This window comes from Oncorhynchus kisutch, unplaced genomic scaffold (genome assembly GCF_002021735.2).
Source record: "Oncorhynchus kisutch isolate 150728-3 unplaced genomic scaffold, Okis_V2 scaffold1661, whole genome shotgun sequence".
NCBI lineage: Eukaryota > Metazoa > Chordata > Actinopteri > Salmoniformes > Salmonidae > Oncorhynchus > Oncorhynchus kisutch.
In genome coordinates this window covers 13,725-31,131 of record NW_022263606.1, presented here as the reverse complement: position 1 = coordinate 31,131, position 17,407 = coordinate 13,725, and positions in this window count along the sequence as shown.

Genomic DNA, 17,407 nt, shown 5'->3' with positions numbered 1-17,407 from the left:
TTCTTCTTCCAATTATAGTGTGGGGAGGTAATGGAAAAACTATCTACAAAATCTATTCATTTTAAAATGTTGATTACTTCTTGCGATTATCATTCACCTGATGATAAGACAAGACGTGGAAAACCTTTTTGCTAAGTTATTATAACGACCCTGAGTTTGCGGATATTCCAGTATGTTTAGTTACCGGTTTGCCTGGAAGGGGGGTCCCTTGGGCAAGAAAAGGCTGAAGATCCCTGGCCTTGATTAATGTAATATTTTGGGAGGTCCAAACGGTATGACGCCATTTCAATCTGAAACAGGTTTGCCAGAGCCGTTATTCTTCTTTAAACATTTTACTTTTGCCTAAATTGGGTTATTTGAATCAAATTGCATTGTTTTATCTGGTTGACAACATTGATTTGTGAACAATCATTGTTTATTCTCTATGTATAGTCACTTTACTCCTACCTACATGTACAAATTACCTCGAATAACCTGTACCCCCGCACATTGACTCGGTACCGATACTCTCTGTATATAGCCTCGTTATTGTTATTTTATTGTGTTACTTTTTTACATGTATTTTTTTACTTTTTTAAATTTAGTAAATATTTTCTTAACTCTATTTCTTTAACTCCATTGTTGGTTAAGGGCTTGTAAGTAAGAATTTCACGGTAAGGTCTACCTGTTTCTATTGTAGTCTAATTCAATACAATGACTCTTTTGACAACAAAATGGTTAATAAGGTTATACTAAATATGGCATAGCACAGTAGCCTACTGTGCTAAAAATGCCTGATTCAAAGGGGAATGTAACACTAGCCCTGTTTATCAAGGGGAAATTAAATACAACTAGGGTAAAGCCAAGCACATGTCAAAAGGCCTCCTGCTTCTACTACAGTTAATATGGTACAAAACCCACTACTGCTTCTACTACAGTTAATATGGTACAAAACCCACTACTGCTTCTAATACAGTTAATATGGTACAAAACCTATGCTTGCTGCTACTACAGTTAATACGGTACAAAACCTACTTCTGCTATGACAGTTAACATGGTACACAACCTACTGCTGCTTCTGCAATTAATATGGTACATTACCTACCCTGCTGCTACTACAGTTAAAATGGTACCAACCCTACTTCTGCTGCCATTACAGTTAATATGGTAGATATCCTACTGCTGCTGCTACAGCTAATATGGTAGATAACCTACTGCTGCTACTACAGTTAATATGGTAGATAACCTACTGCTGCTGCTACAGCTAATATGGTAGATAACCTACTGCTGCTACTACAGTTAATATGGTAGATAACCTACTGCTGCTACAGTTAATATGGTAGATAACCTACTGCTGCTGCTACAGTTAATATGGTAGATAACCTACTTCTGCTGCTACAGTTAATATGGTAGATAACCTTCTGCTGCTATTACTGTTAATATGGTAGATAACCTACTGCTGCTACAGTTAATATGGTAGATAACCTACTGCTGCTGCTACAGTTAATATGGTAGATAACCTACCGCTGCTACTACAGTTAATATGGTAGATAACCTACTGCTGCTATTACAGTTCATATGGTAGATAACCTACTGCTGCTACTACAGTTAATATGGTAGATAGCCTACTGCTGCTGCTACAGTTAATATGGTAGATAGCCTACTGCTGCTGCTACAGTTAATATGGTAGATAGCCTACTACTGCTGCTACAGTTAATATGGTAGATAGCCTACTGCTGCTGCTACAGTTAATATGGTAGATAACCTACTTCTGCTGCTACAGTTAATATGGTAGATAACCTTCTGCTGCTATTACTGTTAATATGGTAGATAACCTACTGCTGCTACAGTTAATATGGTAGATAACATACTGCTGCTGCTACAGTTAATATGGTAGATAACCTACCGCTGCTACTACAGTTAATATGGTAGATAACCTACTGCTGCTATTACAGTTCATATGGTAGATAACCTACTGCTGCTACTACAGTTAATATGGTAGATAGCCTACTGCTGCTGCTACAGTTAATATGGTAGATAGCCTACTGCTGCTGCTACAGTTAATATGGTAGATAGCCTACTACTGCTGCTACAGTTAATATGGTAGATAGCCTACTGCTGCTGCTACAGTTAATATGGTAGATAACCTACTGCTGCTGCTACAGTTAATATGGTAGATAGCCTACTGCTGCTGCTACAGTTAATATGGTAGATAACCTTCTGCTGCTATTACAGTTAATATGGTAGATAACCTACTGCTGCTACAGTTAATATGGTAGATAACCTACTGCTGCTACAGTTAATATGGTAGATAACCTACTGCTGCTACAGTTAATATGGTAGATAGCCTACTGCTGCTGCTGCTACAGTTAATATGGTAGATAACCTACTGCTGCTACAGTTAATATGGTAGATAACCTACTGCTGCTACAGTTAATATGGTAGATAACCTACTGCTGCTACAGTTAATATGGTAGATAACCTACTGCTGCTACAGTTAATATGGTAGATAGCCTACTGCTGCTACAGTTAATATGGTAGATAACCTACTGCTGCTGCTACAGTTAATATGGTAGATAACCTACCGCTGCTACTACAGTTAATATGGTAGATAACCTACTGCTGCTATTACAGTTCATATGGTAGATAACCTACTGCTGCTACTACAGTTAATATGGTAGATAGCCTACTGCTGCTGCTACAGTTAATATGGTAGATAGCCTACTGCTGCTGCTACAGTTCATATGGTAGATAACCTACTGCTGCTACTACAGTTAATATGGTAGATAGCCTACTGCTGCTGCTACAGTTAATATGGTAGATAGCCTACTGCTGCTGCTACAGTTAATATGGTAGATAGCCTACTGCTGCTGCTACAGTTAATATGGTAGATAACCTTCTGCTGCTATTACAGTTAATATGGTAGATAACCTACTGCTGCTACAGTTAATATGGTAGATAACCTACTGCTGCTACAGTTAATATGGTAGATAACCTACTGCTGCTACAGTTAATATGGTAGATAGCCTACTGCTGCTGCTGCTACAGTTAATATGGTAGATAACCTACTGCTGCTACAGTTAATATGGTAGATAACCTACTGCTGCTACAGTTAATATGGTAGATAACCTACTGCTGCTACAGTTAATATGGTAGATAACCTACTGCTGCTACAGTTAATATGGTAGATAGCCTACTGCTGCTGCTGCTACAGTTAATATGGTAGATAACCTACTGCTGCTACAGTTAATATGGTAGATAACCTACTTCTGCTGCTACAGTTAATATGGTAGATAGCCTACTGCTGCTGCTACAGTTAATATGGTAGATAACCTACCGCTGCTACTACAGTTAATATGGTAGATAACCTACTGCTGCTGCTACAGTTAATATGGTAGATAACCTACTGCTGCTACAGTTAATATGGTAGATAGCCTACTGCTGCTGCTACAGTTAATATGGTACACAACCTGCTCCTGCTCCTATTCTTTATTTTACACGAGTTATTCCCTAATGAAGGCTCATGGTAATTGACTAAAAATGCCTAGAAACTAGTTTACTGTACATGTAAAAATAGGCTTACCAGAAACGTTGGCTCAACTTAAAATAATATCTTTACTCTTTTACTTCTTTACAAATTTAGTTTGACAAATTTAGTCTCAACATGCTAAAACCAATAACTGCCATGATTTTGAGCCCACTGAAGAGATCAACTGTTTCACAGTCCCAAAGCAGCCTCACAACTGAGCGTTGCTATTCTTTACCTTGCCCACAAAAGGGCAGTGTTGCATCACTAATCACTTCATGAGTCCAGCGTCTCCACTTCACAATAACAGGAGATGGCAGTAAAGGACCATTGAACCTGTCTCTCCACAGGTGCCTTGGCATCCATTCCAGATGATGGATGTTTTACATTAGTATGTGATGACAACAACGTATGTTTGTGTCCCACTAAATGTCAGCAAGTATCATATTCAAAAGCCGATGCAGGCCTCATAGTTTGTCTCAACGTTTCACAACCCCCAAACTGTGACCTTCGCGCCTCTTCGCCCCCTCCCCATCTCACAACACAGTAGTAGACCTATAGGGACACATGTACAGTAGGCTATTCAGGACTGGAAATAAATGGCATATTCAGTTGAAACCTAAATAGTGTAAGAGATAGAATATACTGTCAAATGTGTATCTGTACAATATGACACTAAAAATCCATTACACCTTTTCGACTGAGATCAACCAACACAGAAATTCGGGCACACAGCGTCTGTCTGTCATAGCTCAACGTCACACCTGAAGTGAAGGTATGACACTTAAGAATGAGCCATGTCCTCATCACTAACCATTCTGTCCCTGTACCCACCCCCTTCCGCTGGGCTGTGGTGGGGAGGTGTAGATAAGCTCTGCAGCCTGGGGGGCTGGGATCAATAAGAGCTGTAATTGCTTAGCTGGAAGTGAGGATAATTGTAGGTAATTGTGTGGGCCAGTAGCTGAGCAGGGGCGAGGTGAGGAGGGGGAGGACGGAGAAAGGACAGGAAGGAGAGTCTTTGGGGTTAATGGGTCCTAGGCTAGCCTATGTCTATGTCTGTGTGTCTGGCTGCATGTCTAGCTATCTGTCTGTCTGGCTTCTTGTCTGTCTGTCTGGCTGCTTGTCTGTCTGTGTATGTGTGGCTGGCTGGCCGTCTGGCTCTATCCATCTGTCTGTCTTACTGTCTGTTTGAGGCTCGCCCAGTGTGGGTTGAATGTCCACAGGAGTTATAGCCTCTAAAATCTCTGTCTATCTCGGTCTCTGTTTCTCTCACTAACCACATTAACATGTTTTCATGCGCACACTATTCCGGATAGTAGCTCATATCCCACTTAAGGTCTTATTTGGGATAAGCTGTTTCCATGCATCTTTGATATCCCACTCACGAGTATCCATGTAACCATGAATAAACAGAATATTGTTCATTTAAGTTCATATGGGTTAAATGGAATAGTAAGTGAAATGTGGACACTAACTGTTAGCCTATAAACTCTTACAGCTTAATATAATATTAACTCCTGAGAGAATTATGCATTTCTTGCAGTAAAATGATACAACAAATGTTAATTTTGTCTTGGGAACAGGTGTGGAGAAATATGATTTCTTTCTTTCAGCATCTCTTGACAACATGTGAATGAGCGTGTAATGTGTTATCTCTGACTCTTTTATGTAAGCAGACAGTCTTATCAGAAACGTGTTTGATAGTTTTCTCAACTTTTAATTTCCTTACAATGGTCAAATTGATGACATTTTACACAGGACCAATCTTTCCACTGTTTTGGAGTTATTGCCTTTTCTCCCTGGTACATAAAATAAAAATAAACATTTAGCGATGTTAAATAGATTACCAATGCATATCCATTCTATCAATGTAAGACATTATTCTTGTGAGCACTACTTTATTTTGTCATCGGGCAACAAGTTATGACGGAAGAGAAGCTGCATGTATCTAACTATAGTTCACAAACAAAATGGCCTACCAAATGTCAGAAACTATAATATGACCTACCAAATGTCAGAAAATATAATATGACCTACCAAATGTCAGAAACTATAATATGACCTACCAAATGTCGGAAATTATAATATGACCTACCAAATGTCGGAAATTATAATATGACCTACCAAATGTCGGAAACTATAATATGGCCTACCAAATGTCGGAAATTATAATATGACCTACCAAATGTCTGAAATTATAATATGACCTACCAAATGTTGGAAACTATAATATGGCCTACCAAATGTCTGAAATTATAATATAACCTACCAAATGTCTGAAATTATAATATGACCTACCAAATGTCGGAAACTATAATATGGCCTACCAAATGTCAGAAGTTATAAGAAGAAAGTGTCTAAATTTGGGGTGAAAGTAGCCAGTAGGCTATACAGTCCAGTACGGTCTATCAGCAAAATAAATGTTTATGGAATTATGGTGGAAGGAAGTACGCAGGTCTACTTTTTTGACAATCAGATGAAAACGTCATCACACAGCGCAACTCAGCCTGCGCAGACCGTGAAAAACAACAGCAAATGGGATAAGATGTTTACATGCCACAGTATCCTGTCTATGATCAGCATGTTCCAGACATATCTGGGTTTATCATAACCGAGATACAAGCTTTTTCGGGTTATTGTAAACGGCATATGATGTTTACATGTGTCAACTAAAAAACAGAATACTTGAGTATCCCGAATAATAACGGGAGATTGGTGTGCATGTAAACGTGGTCTCTGTCGGTCTATGTATCGTCGCAATAACCATATGCTTATAGGATTTATTAGATAATAGCCTTACCATATGAATCGTACAGTATCTAACCTACCTACGCGCCCACTGACTGCCGAGTGGCGCATCGGTATAAGGCACTGCATATCAGTGCTAAAGGCCTCACTACAGACCCTGTTTCGATTCTAGGCTGTATTACAACCGGCCTTGTTTGGGAGTCCCATAAAGCGACGCACAATTGGCCCATCATCGTTAGGGTTTAGCCAGGGTAGGCCGTCATTGTAAATATTAATTTGTTCTTAACTGACTTGCCTGGTTACATAAAAAAAAAAATGTTATGGATTAATATGAAGGCATTGTAGGGCATCTCTTCTATGAGTAGGCCGTGTATCAGGTTGTCTGCCCAGGAAATATATATAAAAAACAAGCAGGATCCCAACTAGTTGACCATTTATGCAGTCTTCCGATAGCACCTCCCAGGACCTGAGATGAGATTCGAATTCAAAGTCAAGTTTGATTCCCACGGCTTTCGAGGAGCAGGTGCAATGACATCCCCTTGCTGAACAACAGGGGGCAGTAAAGCACCACATATAAAACGAAATAAAATGCTGAGTGGGAACAACTGAAATAGCATCTCTAAAGAGTCATACTGACTTATTTGAAACACGAATATTTGCGTGCAATTTTACTTTGAGAATAATTACAGATTGTTGTAATCGCTGTCGAGGTCATTGTGACCATGTTCGAGGAGTTGTATTGCTTTGTAAAAATAACTTATTGTTGGACCTTGCAGAATGTACAGCCTCTGTACTGAGTGACTTCCATTTGTTGCATAACTTTTCACCTTCTATTTGATCTATCTGTTGCCCATAAGCAGGGCGTTCTTAACACATCCACAGTGTAACTGTTAAAAATAAAGATATCCAATCAACACAATAGGATGGGCTATTCTGGATAGGCAAATGTCACAATGTATTTCAGGAGGCTGTAGTCTATCCACTCTACATCCGTTTGCATGGGTTTTACAGTGTAGCTTGAGGTATATTGTTATAGTGTTACATCACATTATTATTGAGCTTTTTCATTTTATTTTATTTCAGATGGTCCAGCATCATCCTTAGACAATTGCTTTCATTTTTGGTCTAATTCCTTTTTCTTGAAAAAAGGCTTAAAATAAAGTTTAAAATCCTGGTCATGTCAAATCAAATCAAATCAAATTTATTTATATAGCCCTTCGTACATCAGCTGATATCTCAAAGTGCTGTACAGAAACCCAGCCTAAAACCCCAAACAGCAAGCAATGCAGGTGTAGAAGCACGGTGGCTAGGAAAAACTCCCTAGAAAGGCCAATACCTAGGAAGAAACCTAGAGAGGAACCAGGCTATGTGGGGTGGCCAGTCCTCTTCTGGCTGTGCCGGGTGGAGATTATAACAGAACATGGCCAAGATGTTCAATGTTCATAAATGACCAGCATGGTCGAATAATAATAAGGCAGAACAGTTGAAACTAGAGCAGCAGCACAGTCAGGTGGAAGTTGAAACTGGAGCAGCAGCATGGCCAGGTAGACTTGTGACATGACTAACCCAAACACAGGAAATCCAGATCATGTGACATGATTAACCCAAACACAGGAAATCCAGATCATGTGACATGATTAACCCAAACACAGGAAATCCAGATGAGACAGTTGAATGGGAGATAGGATGGGTCGATGGAGAGGTGAACGCATGGTGGATAGATGGACACACCGATAGACAGATGAGTGGACGGAGGATGGATATGCCATTGATCATCCTCTGCACCAGGGACAGCGTTTCCAGACGGCTGCTCCACTTCAAAGTGTTCCTACCTGCTCAGAGATGAAAGACAAACTCTATTTAACTATCAAATTGGTCTCCTTTAACCCTACGTGGACACCTGTAACATCTCTATGTTGATGTCTAACATCTAACGCTATAAGGACGGATGTGGCCATTCACGAGTGGCCATGGAATTTGAGTCGTCAGAATAGAAACACAATGTTCCCCAGTGACATTAGCTATCACTATGAGTGAGGAAGGGAGAAAAAGCTGCATCAAAGAATCTAATGTTATTGTTTTCTGTGGTAACCTCTTGCTAGGTGAGATTCCTCTCTGTCATCATCTCTAATCTCCATGTCTCTTTTTCTCTCTCTCTCTGTTTCACGTCTCCTTCCTCACTCAGACAGAAGGCCTTGGCATGGAACACATAGAGAAAATATTTTTCCAATCAGAAAGGACGAGCGAGAGAGAGAGAGCTGGAGAGAGGTTTGTATCTCACGTATTTGTTATGCACTACCAAGTCAAAGCCCTGCCTTTATCCGCCACAAACACACACCTCCTGTTGTCAATGGAAACAGGGAGGACTGGGAGAGAGGGAGCTGGACACGGAAATAGAGAGAAAGAGAGAGAGAGAGAGAGAGAGAGAAGGAGAGGGACAAACAGCTATTAAGTGCATCTATAGCCCTCTGTTAGGGTTTATATCCTTCAGGCGATGTTCTCCTGTTTAATGGCAATGTCATGTAGAGAATGAACTCCACTTACAGATTCATGATAGTATTTATCAGAGGCAGGTCTTGTAGATGGTGGAGGGAAGAAAGCCAGTATGCCATGATCCCATGTATACTGAACAACAATCTAAACGCAATTTCAAAGATTTGACTGAGTTACAGTTCACACAAGGAAATCAGTCAATTGAAATGTATTAATCAGGCCCTAATCTATGGATTTCACGTTACTAGGCAGGGGTGCAGCTATGGGTGGGCCTTGGAGGACATAGGCCTGCCCACTTGGCAGCCAGGCCCACTCACTGGGGAGCCAGACCCAGCCAATCAGAATGAATTTATCCACAAAAAAAGGCTTTATTAAAGACAAAAATACTCCTCAGCAACAAAAAAAACGACAATCCCGCAGGTGAAGAAGCTGGATGTGGAGGTCCTGGGCTGGCATGGTCTGTGGTTGTGAGACTGGTTGGACGTACTGCCACATTCTCTAAAACAACTTTGAAGGCAGCTTATGGTAGAGAAATTAACATTAAATTCTCTGGCAACAGCTCTGGTGGACATTCTTGCAGTCAGCATGCCAATTACACGCTCCCTCAAAACCTGAGACATATGTGGCATTGTGTGACAAAACTGTACATTTTAGAGTGTCCTTTTATTGTCCAGAGCACAAGGTGCACTTGTATAATCAGCTACTTGATATGCCACACCTGTTAGGTGGATGGATTATCTTGGCAAAGGAGAAATGCTCACTAGCAGGGATTTAAAGAAATTTGTGCACATCATTTGAGAGAAATAAGCTTTTTATGCGTATGGAATATTTCTGGGATCTTTTATTTCAGCTCATGAAACATGGGACCAACACTTTACATGTTGCGTTGATATTTTTGTTCAGTTGAGTTTTCCAAAAACACCTTGCAGGTTTTTACTTAGATGTTAAGGGCAAGTAGCAGGGAGGTGGTCTGGAGGGAGAGGGGGATGGCGGAATAGAGAGGGAAAAGAGAGCCAGATTGCCGTGATCCTATTTTACAAAAACACCTCCCAGATGTTCCAAATGTCTGGCCGCCAAACAAGTGGTTGGGCGGAGCTAAAAGGGGCTCTGTCTCCACAGTGAACTCTTCATTTAAGGCCTTGGAGAGGGAACCAGAGCTCCCCTGACACGGGTGTCACTGCTGTGACCATTGCTCAAGAGGGTGACATTTTCAGCTGTGCAGGTGTAATGACGGAGCACGGTGGAAAGTGAGAAACTAACCAGGGGAATAACAGAAAGAAAGGAGGAGGGCGATAAGGGGGAAAACTCTGATAGCAACTAACAGACTGTAGATGCCAACACCTCACTCTCTCACACACCTATCCCAGCCTGCTCTCCTCTCCTTCAGTGGCTGACACTAACAGTCCAAGTGGTTTATGGGGCTCTGCTCCTGTCTCAGAGGGCGACTTTGGGATGAGCCCTCCATTCCCATGAAGAGATTGAGGGTATAACCCAGTGGTGGGGACATGTGTGTTAAACGTACATCATCACCCAGATACGTTTTTAACGTGTTGTGTTAAAGATGCTCAAAAAGTTTAGTAAGCCTTGTAAGGATCCTCTTATTTACCCATGAACTCTCAGGAAATGTTATTAGTCATAAACTACACAGGCACAAGCACTGTGACCTTGGCACTCATCATTGAAAAATGCATAATAACAGCCCGATAATAGATTTACCTGCCAACTCCTATTTTGACTCAAGTTTTGACTCGAGTGTCACATCATTTTAAATGTAGAAGAAACTGTTGTTTTGACACCCATGGCTCCTCGTTGCTTAACAGAGAAATATTTTGCAGTTTGACTTAATGAGCTTCATTAAATTATGACTCATACGCCTATGAGGTTGAATGGCTCTTATTTCCATATTTTCCCCTCTCTTTTTTCCGCTGGTAATCCATCTTCTCTGTTTTTCAGAGTTCTGACAGTGTCTGGCCAAATCCTTTCAAAAATAAATGGTGTTTGATAGTGTTAGTTTTTTTAATAAACACATGATTCAACACAAAGCCTCCATGGTACGACAAGTATCCTAGTGGTTAGATTGGTGAGCCAGCAACCGGAGGGTTGCCAGTTTGAATCCTGGGTCTGACTGGAAAAATGTGGTGGGAAGTGAGCTGGTAACTGCCCAGTGTGGCAGCCCCCTGCACCGCTACAAAAAAACAGTATATACACTGAGTGTAGAAAACATTAGGAACACCTTACGAATATTGAGTTGCACCCCCTTTTGCCCTCAGAACAGCCTCAACTTGTTGGGGCAGGGATTCTAGGTGTCAAAAGCATTCCACAGGGACGCTGGCCCATGTTGACTCCAATGTTTCACACAGTTGTGTCAAGTTGGCTGGATGTTCTTTGGGTGGTGGACCATTCTTGATACACACGGGAAACCGTTGAGTGTGAAAAATCAAATCAAATCAAATTGATTTATATAGCGCTTCGTACATCAGCTGATATCTCAAAGTGATGTACAGAAACCCAGCCTAAAACCCTGAACAGCAAGCAATGCAGGTGTAGAAGCACGGTGGCTAGGAAAAACTCCCTAGAAAGGCCAAAACCTAGGAAGAAACCTAGGGAGGAACCAGGCTATGTGGGGTGGCCAGTCCTCTTCTGGCTGTGCCGGGTGGAGATTATAACAGAACATGGCCAAGATGTTCAAATGTTCAGAAATGACCAGCATGGTCAAATAATAATAATCACAGGCAGAACAGTTGAAACTGGAGCAGCAGCACGGCCAGGTGGACTGGGGACAGCAAGGAGTCATCATGTCAGGTAGTCCTGAGGCATGGACCTAGGGCTCAGGTCCTTAGAGAGAGAGAAGAAAAAAAGAGAATTAGAGAGAGCATACTTAAATTCACACAGGACACCGGATAGGACAGGAGAAGTACTCCAGATATAACAAACTGACCCTAGCCCCCCGACACATAAACTACTGCAGTATAAATACTGGAGGCTGAGACAGGAGGGGTCAGGAGGCACTGTGGCCCCATCCGATGACACCCCCGGACAGGGCCAAACAGGAAGGATATAACCCCACCCACTTTGCCAAAGCACAGCCCCCACACCACTAGAGGGATATCTTCAACCACCAACTTACCATCCTGAGACAAGGCCGAGTATAGCCAACAAAGATCTCTGCCACAGCACAACCCAAGTGGGGGCGCCAACCCAGGCAGGAAGATCACATCAGTGACTCAACCCACTCAAAAACCCAGCAGCGTTGCAGTTCTTGACACACTCAAACCAGTGTTACTGGATGGAAACTACCAGTGTAATGGCTGTGCTCAATGTAATGGCACTTATATATGTAGATCCTTTAAACACCCCCAAACAGGGAAACAGATCCCAATCAAAGGTGTTATTACGTGCTCCACTAAGACAGTTATTTATCTTATAACTTGTCCTTGTGGTAAACATTATGTGGGTAAAACAAAGCGCAAATTAAATTTCAGAGTATCGTAGCACCATTAGGTGCAAGAACTCGACTTACCCAGTTGCGGCCCACCTTTTGGAAGCAAACCACTCGATTTCGTCCCTACGTTACATCGACATCGAACATGTCACCCTCCCTAGGAGATGGGGTGACCTCGACAATTTATTGTTGAAACGAGAGCCTGGCTTTGATCTGAAGCCAGTATTGTGATTATTGTGATTTTGCTATAGTAAATGTTTGTAGGCCTACGCAGCCAAATTGTATCTATGATCCTATGCTCTCATTCATGTTTTTGGCATGTTATTTTTATATCTGAAGATTAACCAATGATATCAGGCCACACCCGGCCATGATTACAGACACCTGTGTGTGTCCTTTGACACTATATAAACTAGTCACCCCGCAGTGTTTGCCATTATACCCTGATGAAGACAGCTTGTCTATCGAAACGTTGGTTATTAAATTATTACATCTGAGCTCCTAGAGTGTGCAGCTCTCCTTTAACTTTTCAAGTGTTCTACTCCGCTAGCCAGCACCTCATCTGAATAGGTGTTCTACTCCGCTAGCCAGCACCTCATCTGAATAGGTGTTCTACTCCGCTAGCCAGCACCTCATCTGAATAGGTGTTCTACTCCGCCAGCCAGCACCTCATCTGAATAGGTGTTCTACTCCGCCAGCCAGCACCTCATCTGAATAGGTGTTCTACTCCGCTAGCCAGCACCTCATCTGAATAGGTGTTCTACTCCGCTAGCCAGCACCTCATCTGAATAGGTGTTCTACTCCGCTAGCCAGCACCTCGTCTGAATAGGTGTTCTACTCCGCTAGCCAGCACCTCGTCTGAATAGGTGTTCTACTCCGCTAGCCAGCACCTCATCTGAATAGGTGTTCTACTCCGCTAGCCAGCACCTCATCTGAATAGGTGTTCTACTCCGCTAGCCAGCACCTCATCTGAATAGGTGTTCTACTCCGCCAGCCAGCACCTCATCTGAATAGGTGTTCTACTCCGCTAGCCAGCACCTCATCTGAATAGGTGTTCTACTCCGCTAGCCAGCACCTCATCTGAATAGGTGTTCTACTCCGCTAGCCAGCACCTAGTCTGAATAGGTGTTCTACTCCGCTAGCCAGCACCTCGTCTGAATAGGTGTTCTACTCCGCTAGCCAGCACCTCGTCGGAATAGGTGTTCTACTCCGCTAGCCAGCACCTCGTCTGAATAGGTGTTCTACTCCGCTAGCCAGCACCTCGTCTGAATAGGTGTTCTACTCCGCTAGCCAGCACCTCGTATGAATAGGTGTTCTACTCCGCTAGCCAGCACCTCTTCTGAATAGGTGTTCTACTCCGCTAGCCAGCACCTCGTCTGAATAGGTGTTCTACTCCGCTAGCCAGCACCTCCTCTGAATAGGTGTTCTACTCCGCTAGCCAGCACCTCGTCTGAATAGGTGTTCTACTCCGCTAGCCAGCACCTCGTCTGAATAGGTGTTCTACTCCGCTAGCCAGCACCTCCTCTGAATAGGTGTTCTACTCCGCTAGCCAACACCTCGTCTGAATAGGTGTTCTACTCCGCTAGCCAGCACCTCGTCTGAATAGGTGTTCTACTCCGCTAGCCAGCACCTCGTATGAATAGGTGTTCTACTCCGCTAGCCAGCACCTCTTCTGAATAGGTGTTCTACTCCGCTAGCCAGCACCTCGTCTGAATAGGTGTTCTACTCCGCTAGCCAGCACCTCCTCTGAATAGGTGTTCTACTCCGCTAGCCAGCACCTCGTCTGAATAGGTGTTCTACTCCGCTAGCCAGCACCTCGTCTCAATAGGTGTGTGTTTCTGTTTGTGCTGTATGACATGACAATGACCATAAGAATTGGCAACACAGTGCAAGCAGATCTGGGACCAGGCTACCTGATTTCAAGATGGCTCCAGCCTCTTCTCCCTCAGTCATGTTCATGTTCAGCACACAGTGTTTCTAGTTCGACCCCCGAGATGCGATTGTGATGCGGGAGAAAATAGCTGACGAGAGGAGGAAAAAAGTATGACCGGCTCTTGTTTTTAAAGGTCAGGACATAGAAGAGGTGTGTTTGCTGCTGTCCTTTCTCTAATTGTCTGTCCGGGGCCTACGTGTTCTGCTTGACTAAAACGTCCATTGATTCGCAGTCATTTGCACACCAGGGTTATTGCTTCGCTTGTAGCTTCCACTCTGCCTAGGTGCAGCGCTGCGATGGAGGGATGGAGAGAGGGAGAGAAGGAAGCTGCGATGGAGGGATGGGGAGAGGGAGAGAAGGAAGCTGTGATGGAGGGATGGGGAGAGGGAGAGAAGGAAGCTGCGATGGAGGGATGGGGAGAGGGAGAGAAGGAAGCTGTGATGGAGGGATGGGGAGAGGGAGAGAAGGAAGCTGTGATGGAGGGATGGGGAGAGGGAGAGAAGGAAGCTGCGATAGAGGGATGGGGAGAGAAGGAGAAGGAAGCTGCGATGGAGGGATGGGGAGAGGGAGAGAAGGAAGCTGCGATGGAGGGATGGGGAGAGAGGGAGAGAAGGAAGCTGCGATGGAGGGATGGGGAGAGGGAGAGAAGGAAGCTGCGATGGAGGGATGGGGAGAGGGAGAGAAGGAAGCTGCGATGGAGGGATGGGGAGAGAGGGAGAGAAGGAAGCTGCGATGGAGGGATGGGGAGAGGGAGAGAAGGAAGCTGCGATGGAGGGATGGGGAGAGAGGCAGAGAAGGAAGCTGTGATGGAGGGATGGGGAGAGGGAGAGAAGGAAGCTGCGATGGAGGGATGGGGAGAGGGAGAGAAGGAAGCTGCGATGGAGGGATGGGGAGAGGGAGAGAAGGAAGCTGCGATAGAGGGATGGGAAGAGGGAGAGAAGGAAGCTGCAATGGAGGGATGGGGAGAGAGGGAGAGAAGGAAGCTGCGATAGAGGGATGGGGAGAGGGAGAGAAGGAAGCTGCGATGGTGGGATGGGGAGAGGCAGAGAAGGAAGCTGCGATGGAGGGATGGAGAGAGGGAGAGAAGGAAGCTGCGATGGAGGGATGGGGAGAGAGGGAGAGAAGGAATCTGCGATGGAGGGATGGGGAGAGGGAGAGAAGGAAGCTGCGATGGAGGGATGGAGAGAGGGAGAGAAGGAAGCTGTGATGGAGGGATGGAGAGAGGGAGAGAAGGAAGCTGTGATGGAGAGAGGGAGAGAAGGAAGCTGCGATGGAGGGATGGGGAGAGAGGCAGAGAAGGAAGCTGCGATGGAGGGATGGGGAGAGGGAGAGAAGGAAGCTGCGATGGAAGGATGGAGAGAGGGAGAGAAGGAAGCTGTGATGGAGAGAGGGAGAGAAGGAAGCTGCGATGGAGGGATGGGGAGAGAGGCAGAGAAGGAAGCTGCGATGGAGGGATGGAGAGAGGGAGAGAAGGAAGCTGCGATGGAGGGATGGGGAGAGAGGCAGAGAAGGAAGCTGCGATGGAGGGATGGGGAGAGGGAGAGAAGGAAGTTGCGATGGAGGGATGGGGAGAGGGAGAGAAGGATAGGGAGGGGTGTGTTCTGGCATGCCATCCTGTCTCACCACGACACCTGAGATGGTGTTCTGATAGTCAATGGAAAGTGTTTGCATTATAGATCAAGTACAGCATGTAGCGTAGTGCAGTACAGATACGTACTCAAGCACCTGACTTCCTTTATGAATCCATACGAGCCAACATGTAGATTGCTGTAATGAAATGGTAACGATTCCCAATGTGATCGTTGTTGTCCATAGCTGGCTTACATTACAGTGTAAAATGTTCAGTGTCTCTTGAATATCATATGAAATACTTGTGATCCGGGCAGAAGGTTCATGCTATGTAATGTACTGTGTGTGTCTATCAAAGACAGACCACAACCTCTAGAATATGTCATATGATCCAGTGATGCTCAAGCAGCAACTGCATTACATGGAAATTAAACATCTAGAAGACATTGTAGATTCAACTTATCAACAGTCATTATGTTGAACTATTTTGAGTGCAAGACATGACCTTGATAATTGAGATCTCAGAACGTAAGACAAAACATTCTGTTATGGTGTCCTTCAACATTGGAATGCAGCCAGATACTCAGTAGGTTTGAGGACCTCTCCCGCTAATGTTATACGACCCTTGACCTGTCATCTTCAAGGATCTTCCTTAACGAGACACACTTCCTCCCCCTGGGCCGAGCAGGGTTCCGTCGGGGTCCGTGGGAGGTGTGGTCTGGAGACCCTGAAGGCGAGGGCCCAGTCCAGTCAGCAGAACTTCAGTCAGCAGAACCTAGAGGTAAAACATGTGAGTGTCCGCAATCCACCAGCAACTTCATCATTGTTGTTGTAGTATTTATCATCTCCACCATCATCACCACCATCATCACCAACCCCATTCACCATCACCAACCCCATCACCATCATCATCACCACCACCATCACCAACCCCATCATCACCACCATCATCATCACCATCACCACCAACATAACCATCATCACCACCACCATCATCATCATCACCATCATCCCCACCACCATCATCACCACCACCACCACCACCAAACCCATCATCATTACCATCACCACCACCACCACCACCATCATCACCAACCCCATCACCACCATCATCATCATCATCATCATCACCACCCCCACCACAATCATCATCACCAACACCATCATCATCACCACCACCACCACCATCATCATCACCATCATCACCATCACCATCATCACCATCACCAACCCCAACCCCATCATCATCATCACAACCACCACCATCATCATCACCATCATTGCCATCACCAACCCCATCATCATCACCATCACCACCACCATCATCATCATCATCACCATCAACCATCATCATCCCCATCAGAGGGTTTCTCAATGAGAGCCTCTGTCTCTGAAAGTGCTGTCTGTCTGTAACTGTGTCTCCAGCAGGAGGGCCTACTGCCCATCGTCAGGAGAATGTCTACATTTCTGGGTCCATGTCACATGGTGACAGCTCATTTTTTTCGTGGTCTGGAAGAGGAGGTTGAGTCTGTGACTTAGGTTATGTAAACTGCCTAATGTATGTTGGCAGTCTTCATTTGCCTGCTTGCTTCTCAACATCATAAGTGATTATAATCATTTTTCTTTGGTGCAGATGCATGACGAGTGTGTGTGTGTGTGTGTGTGTGTGTGTGTGTGTGTGTGTGTGTGTGTGTGTGTGTGTGTGTGTGTGTGTGTG